A 13,135-nucleotide genomic window follows, 5' to 3' on the forward strand; every position below is an offset into this window, starting at 1 on the left:
CCAAGATTGGCCGTGGAAGCAGATACGATAGTGGTGTTAAAGAGATGTTTAGGTAGGCAGGCAAGTGTGCAGGAAATGGACAGATATTATGGAGAGAAAGGATTAGTTTAGCAGGGCACTATTATGTTCTATGCTCCCTGTGGGCTTTGAACGCATAACATTGTGAGCTGAAGGGCCTGTTCCTGTACAGGACTATTCTGTGTTCTATGCACTCCCCACACACTAAACTACCTCGTCTTAACGTTAAGAGATTTCCTCAGAACCACATGATCATAGTCAGGAGAAAGAATCAGATTCATCTCAAAGCATTTATAGGTTCCTAATGAAGGAGTCAGGCCTTAAATGAATATACATCACCCGCTGTATCAGAGTGGAAACTGGCAACACAATAAAAATCCCTCGATCTTTGTTCAGAATTCATGGGCTCATGTTCTTTACTTTGTATTTATTGGATTCCAATCTGCTGCCGACAAAAAAGAATTACCGAGAATCACGACAATCAGTTCTGATAACGTGTAATGAGGCCTCACTTATTGGCAACATCAGCCAGTTGTCTGGTGTATTCTCACTGAAACACAACAGGGTTATGTCACACGCTGACCGCACTGAGTCACCACAACATCTTTCCTCTTGCAGAGCATATACCCAGCCTGTACACTTGGAGTATTGTGTACAGTTTTTGTTGCGGGTGTTATTAAACTAGAAAAGATTGACCAGGATGTTGGGGGCCATAGACCAGGACTTTATTCCCTAAAATATAGGTGACGGATTGGTGACCTGCGTCATGAGGGATATAGACAGGGTGAAATCATGTAGTGGTTTCTTTCCCCAGGGAGGACGTTACTAAAAACTAGAGGGCAGGGGTTGAAGGTCAGAACATGGGAGATTTAAAAGGGACATCAGAGGCAGATTCTCTAAGCAAAGGGTGGAGCTTGTTTGGAACGAGCTGCCAGAAATGCTGGTTGAGTCGGGCACATTAGCAACATTTAAAAGCCGTTGAGATAAGTACTTAGACAGGAGAGGGTTGGAGGAATGCAAGCAGATGAGACTAGCTCACTGGGCGACACAGCCAGCCTGGAGCAAATGGGCCGAAGGGCTCTATGGCACTAAGAGTGCTGAATTGTCTTTTCTGCCGCGGACTGATTCCCAGGGGGAGGCGGTACTGCTACCACTGGAGTAATTAAGTCATTTGAGTTTGTGTTCACACAGCCAAAGAGACATTCAGCACAGAAAAAGGCCCTTCAGCCCAGCTGGTCTGCGCCGACCAAGAGTCCTCTCACAAAGTATTTCACAGCCCCCACATTCTTTCGCTATGAACGTTGAGCAGAACAGCACAGTACAGACCCTTCAGCCTGTGGTGTTGTGCTGACCTATTAACCTACTCGAAGACCAATCGAACACTTCCCTCCTGCATAGCCCTCCATTTTTAACTGCCTCTACCACAACCCCTGGCAGTGTGATCCCCACACTCTCTGTGTAAAGAGACGCTCTGACATGCCCACTATATTTCCCTCCAAACGCCGGAGAGTGATGACCCCTTGTACTAGTTATTTCCACCTGGCGGATAAAGACTCTGGCTGTCCACTCGATCATGTTTTCACTCTGCAATTGCTCCCACTGACCCGATAACCTTGTCTACAGCTTACCGCTCCCCCCCACCACCCCTGGTCACCCTGGTTTTGCCCCATCGGAGATATCTGACAAGCAGACCATTCACTCGAGTTTAGATGGGCGAGCGGGGCTCCCACAAAATGTGCAAAGCTCTGTCAGGCTGGACAGGCAGACTTCAGAGAGGACGTTCCCCTTTGATGGGGTCACAGACACAGGTTACAGAGCAAAGGAAGTTTCGGATTATTTTAGAAACCCAGTGCAGTAACAGACTCTTTTGGCCCAATTGCAACCATGTGACCAATTAACCTTTACATCTCTGGAATATGGGGAGGGGAGGGGGACCCACGTGATCACGGTGAACACATAGAAGCTCTGTACCCACAGCAGCGGAGTTGTGATACTCCAATAGTTTCACGCTAACCGCTACACTGCAGACTGCCGACTTTTTTCCAGAGGAGGATTTAGGGAAAAAATTAATGTTGAAGTTCTACACCCAGGGCTGGAGCGATCCATGAATATTTATGAAGGAGATAGATTTTGAGAGACTAAAGGTAGAAGTGAGTGTTTGGTATTGAGACAGAGAAACAGATCAAACAGGTTGGAATGGACTAGCAGCACACGCTCAAGGGGCTGAATGGCCTCCTCCTGCTCCCCTCCTCTGTTTCAATATTTCCCTGGATGGTGCATTAAATTAACAGCTCTCTCGTTTGGGTAAAAAGGACCTCATGGGAGTATCTGAAGGAGAGAAAGAAACAAACCCAGAATGGTGTACACATCCAACGTTAGCTTTACCTGCCACACAAACATCGAAACGTACACTGAAATGCATCGGTTCTGTCTATGATCCAAGGACGCGCTGGGGGGAAGCCCGCAAGCATCCAGCGCCAGCATAGCTTGCCCACATCTTACTAACCCTAATGTCGGAAATCAACCTCTCCTCAGCGAAGCAGTCAGTGAAAGGCCCCACCCACTCTGGATACTCTCTCTTTCGTCCTCCCTCCCAACGGGCGGAGGGGCTGACCGCACGTACCAAGTCATCTTCTACCCCGCTGCTGTAAGACTTGTTGAACCCTGGTATGATAAGATGGACTCCTGACCTCTCAGTCTACCTTGGACCCTGTCGTCTACCTGCACTGCACCTTCCCTGCACCTGTTCCACCTCATTCTGCATTCTGTTAATGTTGTTACTCTATACCACCTCAGTACACCCTCTGATGGACTGGTGTACAAGGCAAGCTTTTCACTGTACCTCAGTACGTAGATCAGTAAAGCACAGTACAAGCCACGATGATGTGCTGACCTTTTAACCTCCTCTAAGATCAATTTAACTCTTCCCTCCTACATAGTCCTCCGTTTTTTCATCCGAGTGTCTTTCTAAATCTCTTTTAAATATATCTGAGTATCTGTCTCTATCACCGCCCCGGCAGTGCGTTCCACATACCCATCACTGCTTAAACATCGTATCTCTGACATTTCACCTATACAGACAGACAGACAGACAGACTTTATTGATCCCGAGGGAAACTGGGTTTCGTTACAGTCGCACCATCCCAGAATAGTGAAGAGATATAGCAATATAAAACCATAAATAATTAAATAATAGTAAGTTAATCATGCCAAGTGGAAATAAGTCCAGGACCAGCCTATTGGCTCAGGGTGTCTGACACTCCGAGGGAGGAGTTGTAAGGTTTGATGGCCACAGGCAGGAATGACTTCCTATGTTGCTCAGCGTTGCATCTCGGTGGAATGAGTCTCTGGCTGAATGTACTCCTGTGCCTAACCAGTACATTATGAAGTGGATGGGAGACATTGTCCAAGATGGCATGCAACTGGGACAGCATCCTCTTTTCAGACACCACTGTCAGAGAGTCCAGTTCCACCCCAACATCACTGGCCTTACGAATGAGTTTGTTGATTCTGTTGGTGTCTGCTACCCTCAGCCTGCTGCCCCAGCACACAACAGCAAACATGATAGCACTGGCCACCACAGACTCGTAGAACATGCTCAGCATCATCTGGCAGATGTTAAAGGACCTCAGTCTCCTCAGGAAATAGAGATGGCTCTGACCCTTCTTGTAGACAGCCTCAGTGTTCTTTGACCAGTCCAGTTTATTGTCCATTCGTATCCCCAGGTATTTGTAATCCTCCACCATGTCCACACTGACCCCTTGGATGGAAACAGGGGTCACTGGTGCCTTAGCCCTCCTCAAATCCACCACCAGCTCCTTAGTCTTTTTCACATTAAGCTGCAGATGATTCTGCTCACACCATGTGACAAAGTTTCCCACTGTCACCCTGTACTCAGCCTCATCTCCCTTGCTGATGCATCCAACTATGGCAGAGTCATCAGAAAACTTCTGAAGGTGGCAAATACTTTCATAGTTCAAAGCAAGTTTTTTTATCATAGTACATACATGTAGATAGATAGATAGATAGATACTTTATTCATCCCCATGGGGAAATTCAACTTTTTTCCAATGTCCCATACACTTGTTGTAGCAAAACTAATTACATACAATACTTAACTCAGTAAGAAAATATGATATGCATCTAAATCACTATCTCAAAAAGCATTAATAATAGCTTTTAAAAAGTTCTTAAGTCCTGGCGGTAGAATTGTAAAGCCTAATGGCATTGGGGAGTATTGACCTCTTCATCCTGTCTGAGGAGCATTGCATCGATAGTAACCTGTCGCTGAAACTGCTTCTCTGTCTCTGGATGGTGCTATGTAGAGGATGTTCAGAGTTATCCATAATTGACCGTAGCCTACTCAGCGCCCTTCGCTCAGCTACCGATGTTAAACTCTCCAGTACTTTGCCCACGACAGAGCCCGCCTTCCTTACCAGCTTATTAAGACGTGAGGCGTCCCTCTTCTTAATGCTTCCTCCCCAACACGCCACCACAAAGAAGAGGGCGCTCTCCACAACTGACCTATAGAACATCTTCAGCATCTCACTACAGACATTGAATGACGCCAACCTTCTTAGGAAGTACAGTCACCATATACCACCCTGAGATTCCTCCAGTCACCTTAAAACGATAGCCCCTCATGTTAGCCATTTCTGCCCTGGGGAAAAGGCACTGGCTGTCCACTCTATCTATGCCCCTTGTCATCTCGTACACCACTATCAAGTCAGCTTTCACTCTCCTAAAATGATTTAAGATTAGCTTTATTTGTCACACGTACATCAAACATTGAAGCTTCCAGTGAAACGCTTTGTTTGCGTCAACAATCAACACGTGATAATGCGCTGGGGGCAGCCGGCAAGTGTCACCATACTTCCATTGACAACATAGCATGCCCACAACTTATTAGCTCTTAACTCTTTGGACTGTGGGAGGAAACTGGAGCACCCAGAGGAAACCCACACGGTCACGGGGAGAATGTACAAACCCCTCACAGGCAGCAGCAGGAATTGAACTCGGGTTCACTGCGCTGTAAAATGTGCTATGGCCAGTTTACCAATTTACAAACTGCTGGAGGAACTCAGTGTCAAGCAGCCGCTGTGGGAGAAGGAACTGTTGGCATTTTGGGCTGAAAGCCTTCATCAGTCCGGATGAACCAAAATGTTGACAATTACTCTTTAAGCAAATATCAATGATAACCCACTACCATCGGACCGGTCGAAGTCCTGACGAAGGGTCTCGGCCCGAAACGTCAACAGTGCTTCTCCCTATAGATGCTGCCTGGCCTGCTGCGTTCCACCAGCATTTTGTGTGTGTTGTTTGAATTTCCAGCGTCTGCAGATTTCCTCGTGTTTGACAATTACTCTCCCCACCCCTTCCCCCAACAGATTGTACCTAACCCACTGAGTTCCTCCAGCAGTTTCTTTGTTGCTCTAGATACAACGTCTGTTGTCCCCTGGGTCTACAAGCATACTCCCCGACCTTCCCCATAATGCAAAAACCTCTTTTCAAATATACTTCGATGTCATGTAACAAACAAGGTGAAAGTGTGTGGAAGTTAATCTTTTTTTCCAGCCAGAGTCGGTCGACTTTTCCAAGGGGACTGACTTGTGGTTTTGAATGGAAAAGAGAGGAGATTGTGGCTGGGGAAAGAAAGACTTCCATTTATTCACAGCTCAGACCCCGACTCTCAAACCGCTGTCTACAAGGCACGGGTCAGGGGCGTGACGGAACACTCTCCTCTTGCCCGCAGGAGTGCGGCTACAAAAGCTCTCAAGAAACGCGGCACCATCCAGGACTGACACCACCCTAAAACAAAATTCCTTCCCTTCCTGCACCTCTGGCGCACAGTGCCTGCAGTGTGTACCGTCTACAAAGTGTAACGTGCTCACTCACCCACTCTACTCTGACAACACATCCCAAAATCAGCACTTCTACCTCGAGGAGGTACAGCGGCACGCTATTACAGCGCCACCCGTAAGATCGGGGTTTGATTCCTGCCGCTGTCTGTAAGGAGTTTGCACGTTCTCCCCGTGACCACGTGGGTTTTCCCTGGTGCTCTGGTTTCCTCACACATCTCATACGGTTTAGGGTTAGCGAGCTGTGGGCATGTTTATGTTGGCGCCAGAAGCGCGATGACACTTGCAGGAGGTCAGGTACACTCCTCGCTGATTTGATTTGATGCAAGTGACACATTTCACTGTATATGAGGCACATAAAGTTAATCGTACGGGCAGCACAGTAGCGTAGCAGTTGGTGCAATGCTGTTACAGCAAACCAGGTTCAATTCCCGCTGTTGTCTGAAAGGAGTTTGTACTTTCTCCCTGTGACCTGCACGGGTTTCCTCAGGGTGCTCTGGTTTCCTCCCACAGTCCAAAAGAGGTTTGGGTAGTAGGTTAATTAGTCACATGGGTGTAATTGGGTAGTGAGGGTTGTTCGACTGTATCGCTAGATAAACAAGGGCAACGGGGGCAGGGGATGCGTGTCTCTCTGCGGATGATGTGTCTCTCTGCAGAACCATCCTGACTGAGAAATATATTTCAAAATTAAAATGAGGAACTCAGTGAGTCAGGCATCATCTACACTACAGAGACACACATCATCTGTAGAGAGACATATCATCTACAGTGAGACACATTGTCTGTAGAGATGCACAACATCTGCAGTGAGACACACGTCATCTGCAGACAGACACACATCATCTGCAGACAGACACACATCATCTGTAGCGATGCATATCACCTGCAGAGAGACACACATCATCTGCAGAGACACGCATCATCTGCAGGGAGACACATCGTTTGTAGAGAGACACACATCATCTGCAGAGAGATATACACCATCTGAAGAAACGCACATCATCTGCAGAGAGACACACATCATTTGTAGAGAGACACACATCATCTGCAGAGAGATATACATCATCTGAAGAGACACAGATCATCTGCAGGGAGACACATCATCTGCAGAGAGATGCATCATCTGCAGGAAGACACATCATCTGCAGGGAGACACATCATCTGCAGAGACACGCATCATCTGCAGACAGACACACATCGTTTGTAGAGAGACACACATCATCTGCAGAGACACACATCATCTGCAGAGACACGCATCATCTGCAGACAGACACACATCGTTTGTAGAGAGACACACATCATCTGCAGAGAGACACATCATTTGTAGAGAGACACACATCATCTGCAGAGAGATATACATAATCTGAAGAGACACAGATCATCTGCAGAGAGACACACATCATTTGTAGAGAGACACACATCATCTGTAGAGAGATATACATCATCTGAAGAGACACACATCATCTGCAGAGAGACACATCATCTGTAGAGAGACACACATCATCTGTAGAGTGACACATCATCTGCAGGGAGACACATCATCTGCAGAGAGATATACATCATCTGCAGAGAGACACACATCATTTGTAGAGAGACACACATCATCTGCAGTGAGACACATCATCTGCAGAGAGATGCATCATCTGCAGGAAGACACATCATCTGCAGGGAGACACATCATCTGTAGAGAGACATATCATCTGAAGAGACACGCATCATCTGCAGAGAGATATACATCATCTGAAGAGACACACATCATCTGCAGAGAGACACACATCGTTTGTAGAGTGACACATCATCTGCAGGGAGACACATCATCTGCAGAGAGATATACATCATCTGAAGAGACACACATCATCTGCAGAGACACACATCATCTGCAGAGACATGCATCATCTGCAGCGAGACACACATCGTTTGTAGAGAGACACACATCATCTGTAGAGAGATATACATCATCTGAAGAGACACACATCATCTGCAGAGAGACACACATCGTTTGTAGAGTGACACATCATCTGCAGGGAGACACATCATCTGCAGAGAGATATACATCATCTGAAGAGACACACATCATCTGCAGAGACACACATCATCTGCAGAGACATGCATCATCTGCAGCGAGACACACATCGTTTGTAGAGAGACACACATCATCTGTAGAGAGATATACATCATCTGAAGAGACACACATCATCTGCAGAGAGACACATCATCTGTAGAGAGACACACATCATCTGTAGAGTGACACATCATCTGCAGGGAGACACACATCTGCAGAGAGATATACATCATCTGCAGAGAGACACACATCTTGTAGAGAGACACACATCATCTGCAGAGAGACACATCATCTGCAGAGAGATGCACATCGTTTGTAGAGAGACACACATCATCAGCAGAGAGATATACATCATCTAAAGAGACACACATCATCTGAAAAGACACATCATCTGACGAGACACATCATTTGCAGAGACACACATCATCTGCAGAGAGACACATCATCTGCAGGGAGACACATCATCTGTAGAGATACACATCATCTGCAGGGAGACACACATCATCTGCAGTGAGACACATCATCTGCAGAGAGACACATCATTTGCAGGGAGACACACATCATCTGCAGAGACACACATCATCAGCAGAGACACTCATCATCTGCAGAGAGATGTACATCATCTGAAGAGACACAGATCATCTGCAGAGAGACACATCATCTGAAGAGACACAGATCATCTGCAGAGAGACACATATCGTTTGTAGAGAGACACACAACATCTGCAGAGAGGCACACATCATCTGCAGTGAGATATACATCATCTGAAGAGACACATCATCTGAAGAGACACAGATCATCTGCAGAGAGACACACATCATCTGCAGAGACACAGATCATCTGCAGAGAGACACACATCATCTGAAGAGACACAGATCATCTGCAGAGAGACACACATCATCTGCAGAGACACAGATCATCTGCAGAGAGACACTCATCATCTGCAGAGAGATTATACATCATCTAAAGAGACACACATGATCTGAAAAGACACATCATTTGATGAGACACATCATCTGCAGTGAGACACATCATCTGTAGAGAGACACATCATCTGCAGAGAGATGTACATCATCTGCAGGGACATGCATCATCTGCAGAGAGATACACATCATTTGTAGAGAGACACACATCATCTGCAGAGAGATATACATCATCTGAAGACACACAGATCATCTGCAGAGAGACACATCATCTGCAGGGAGACACACATCATCTGCAGAGAGACACACATCATTTGTAGAGAGACGCACATCATCTGCAGAGAAATATACATCATCTGCAGAGACACAGATCATCTGCAGAGAGACACATATCATCTGAAGAGACACGTATCATCTGCAGGGAGACACACATCATCTGCAGCGAGACACATCATCTGCAGAGAGACACACATCATCTGCAGAGCGACGTACACAAAGAGCTGGCAGAATTCAATAGGTAAGGCAGTATTTGTGGATGGAAATAAACAGATAATATTTATTACACTAGGCATTCGACTATGAGTGGATACACTAGCATGCTGCCTCCAAAAATATAGAATGCTTCACAAATCTGCGTGTCATCCTTGCATAGGGTCTACTCTAACCTTCTCTGTATCACTCCAGTTTTAGTATGTGAGTTGCCAGAGCTAGCGAGACAGGAGCTGTCCCTCAGACCCACAGTCCTCGGCTCCTGCTGTGCCCTCTCAGCTCTGGACCGTAGTCCTGCTAGTGCTGATTAGACTGTTCAGGCTAAGAGGGTGACAGACACAAACTTGTGGTCAAATGAACCTGAGGGATTCCAGATTCCCAGTATCTGCGGAATCTCTTGAGGCTCTGGGAGTATATCGCTATCCCATTGTCATTGCCGGATCTAAATCCTAGATCTCCCTCCCCTGTAGCACTGGATGGGGGAGGGGCACCTTCACCATGAAGACTGTAACTCGCCACTACCTCGTCAGAGGTAATTAGTGAGAGCTACACACTGGGTGGCCACTTCATCAGGTATACCTGTACACCTGCTCTTCAAAGCAAATATCTCACCACCCAAACATGTGGCAGCAACACAATGCATAAAAGCATGCAGTCATGGCCAAAAGGTTCAATCGTTGTTGAGATCAGACATCACAATGGGGAAGAAACGTGATCGATGTGACTTTGACCGTGGAATGATTGTTGGTGCCAGAGGGGGTGGTTTGAGTATCTCAGAAACTGCCGATCTCCTGGGAGTTTCACGCACCGCAGTCTCCAGAGCTTACAGAGAACGGTGCAAGAAACATCCAGCGAGCAGCAGATCTGTGGGTGAAAACACTTTCTTAATGAGAGAGGTCAGAGGAGAATGACCAGACCGGTTCAAGCTGACAGGAAGGTGACAGGAACTCAGATAACCACACGTTACAACAGTGGTGCGTAAAGGGACGTCTCTGCATACACATCATATTGAAAGTTGAAGTGGAATGGCTACAACAGCAATGAGGCCACACGAATGTATGCCCACTGGCTCCTTGGTTAGGTACAGGGGGTTCCTAATAAAGTGGACACTGAGTGTGAATGCTGGCTACTCCAGCAGCCCCCTAATCTCAAGGAGTTTCTGTTCCCTGTCTAGTTAGTACACAGAGTTTCCTTTGACTCACCTAGCCCCATCTTCCCAGGGTTGTCCTCGACGGAGCCTGTAGCCTTAACCAACCTTTCTGGCAACTGTTCCAGCTACAGGTCACTCATTCCCTGAGACAGATCTGCTCCTGCCTGGTCTGTGTTTGTCCTGGACCGCTGCCCGGCCTCTCCTCACACCACGGGGAGCCACGAGCAGACACGCATCAAACTCTGAGCACCGAGCTCCCTGGGTATGGGAGGGGGTGGGTGGGTGGGTTACCTCCAAATAAGGGTTACTAAGAATAGGGAGGGTTCACTCTTCAGGAAAGCGTGTAGAAGCTGGAATTCTTCAGAAAGAGATGGGAAAAATATCTGATGGGTGTTCAATGTGTAAGTAGTTTAACTAATGAGGGTTTTTATAGCATGAACGAAAACGTTATGGGAGGAGGGGTGAGAGACAGAGAGAGGTAGAAAACAGACAGACAGAGACTCAGAGGGAGAGTCAGACAGACAGAGAAGGAGAGACAGACAGAGACAGGAAGAGTCAGACAGACAGAGAAGGAGAGACAGACAGAGACAGGGAGAGACAGACAGAGAGAGGGAGAGTCAGACAGACAGAGAGAGGGAGGGACAGACAGAGAGAAGGAGAGACAGGCAGACAGAGAAGGAGAGACAGACAGAGACAGGAAGAGTCAGACAGACAGAGAAGGAGAGACAGACAGAGACAGGGAGAGACAGACAGACAGAGAGAGGGAGAGTCAGACAGACAGAGAGAGGGAGAGTCAGACAGACAGAGAAGGAGAGACAGACAGAGACAGGAAGAGTCAGACAGACAGAGAAGGAGAGACAGACAGAGACAGGGAGAGACAGACAGAGAGAGGGAGAATCAGACAGACAGAGAGAGGGAGGGACAGACAGAGAGAAGGAGAGACAGGCAGACAGAGAAGGAGAGACAGACAGAGACAGGAAGAGTCAGACAGACAGAGAAGGAGAGACAGACAGAGACAGGGAGAGACAGACAGAGAGAGGGAGAGTCAGACAGACAGAGAGAGGGAGAGTCAGACAGACAGAGAAGGAGAGACAGACAGAGACAGGAAGAGTCAGACAGACAGAGAAGGAGAGACAGACAGAGACAGGGAGAGACAGACAGAGAGAGGGAGAGTCAGACAGACAGAGAGAGGGAGGGACAGACAGAGAGAAGGAGAGACAGGCAGACAGAAAGAGGGAGAGTCAGACAGACAGAGGAGAGACAGACAGAGACAGGGAGAGACAAACAGACAGACAGAGGGAGAGTCAGACAGACAGAGAGAAGGAGAGACAGGCAGACAGACAGGTAGAGTCAGACAGACAGAGAAGGAGAGACAGACAGAGACAGGGAGAGACAGACAGACAGAGAGAGGGAGAGTCAGACAGACAGAGAGAGGGAGAGTCAGACAGACAGAGAAGGAGAGACAGACAGAGACAGGAAGAGTCAGACAGACAGAGAAGGAGAGACAGACAGAGACAGGGAGAGACAGACAGAGAGAGGGAGAATCAGACAGACAGAGAGAGGGAGGGACAGACAGAGAGAAGGAGAGACAGGCAGACAGAGAAGGAGAGACAGACAGAGACAGGAAGAGTCAGACAGACAGAGAAGGAGAGACAGACAGAGACAGGGAGAGACAGACAGACAGAGAGAGGGAGAGTCAGACAGACAGAGAGAGGGAGAGTCAGACAGACAGAGAAGGAGAGACAGACAGAGACAGGAAGAGTCAGACAGACAGAGAAGGAGAGACAGACAGAGACAGGGAGAGACAGACAGAGAGAGGGAGAGTCAGACAGACAGAGAGAGGGAGAGTCAGACAGACAGAGAAGGAGAGACAGACAGAGACAGGAAGAGTCAGACAGACAGAGAAGGAGAGACAGACAGAGACAGGGAGAGACAGACAGAGAGAGGGAGAGTCAGACAGACAGAGAGAGGGAGGGACAGACAGAGAGAAGGAGAGACAGTCAGACAGACAGAGGAGAGACAGACAGAGACAGGGAGAGACAAACAGACAGACAGAGGGAGAGTCAGACAGACAGAGAGAAGGAGAGACAGGCAGACAGACAGAGGGAGAGTCAGACAGAGAGAAGGAGAGACAGACAGAGACAGGTAGAGTCAGACAGACAGAGAAGGAGAGACAGACAGAGACAGGGAGAGACAGACAGACAGAGAGAGGGAGAGTCAGACAGACAGAGAGAGGGAGGGACAGTCAGAGAGAAGGAGAGACAGACAGACAGAGGGAGAGTCAGACAGACAGAGAGAAGGAGAGACAGGCAGACAGAAAGAGGGAGAGTCAGACAGACAGAGAGAAGGAAAGACAGGCAGACAGAGAGAGGGAGTGAGACATAGAGAGAGAAAGGGGCTGAAGGAAGGAGGGGCAGAATTGGGACAAGGGACAAGGGAGAATGGTAAGAGGGATGAGGAGGAGCAGTGGGTGAGTGGTAGAGGAGGGATATGGATGAGATAGAACAGGTGATGTGAGGAGGGGTAAGTATTAAGTAAGTAGACTTTACTATCAAGTGTGCGTAGTTCACCATATACTAACTTGAGATTCATTTTCTTGCAGACATTTACAGGTAAAAAGAAATACAATAGAATT

The 13,135-nt window shown here is 47.6% G+C and overlaps 1 protein-coding gene and 1 non-coding gene across 2 annotated transcripts in view; both read right to left on the bottom strand.

Moving 5' to 3' along the window:
- LOC140715196 (lysyl oxidase homolog 4-like) overlaps positions 1-13,135 on the bottom strand; it is a 123,417-nt gene that overhangs the window by 67,538 nt on the left and 42,744 nt on the right. The window lies entirely within an intron of this gene.
- LOC140715527 (U6 spliceosomal RNA) lies at positions 9,469-9,571 on the bottom strand. Its single transcript, XR_012096153.1, has one exon. It is a non-coding gene; the product is annotated as a U6 spliceosomal RNA (small nuclear RNA).

This window comes from Hemitrygon akajei, chromosome 23 (assembly GCF_048418815.1).
Source record: "Hemitrygon akajei chromosome 23, sHemAka1.3, whole genome shotgun sequence".
Taxonomy (NCBI): Eukaryota; Metazoa; Chordata; class Chondrichthyes; order Myliobatiformes; family Dasyatidae; genus Hemitrygon; species Hemitrygon akajei.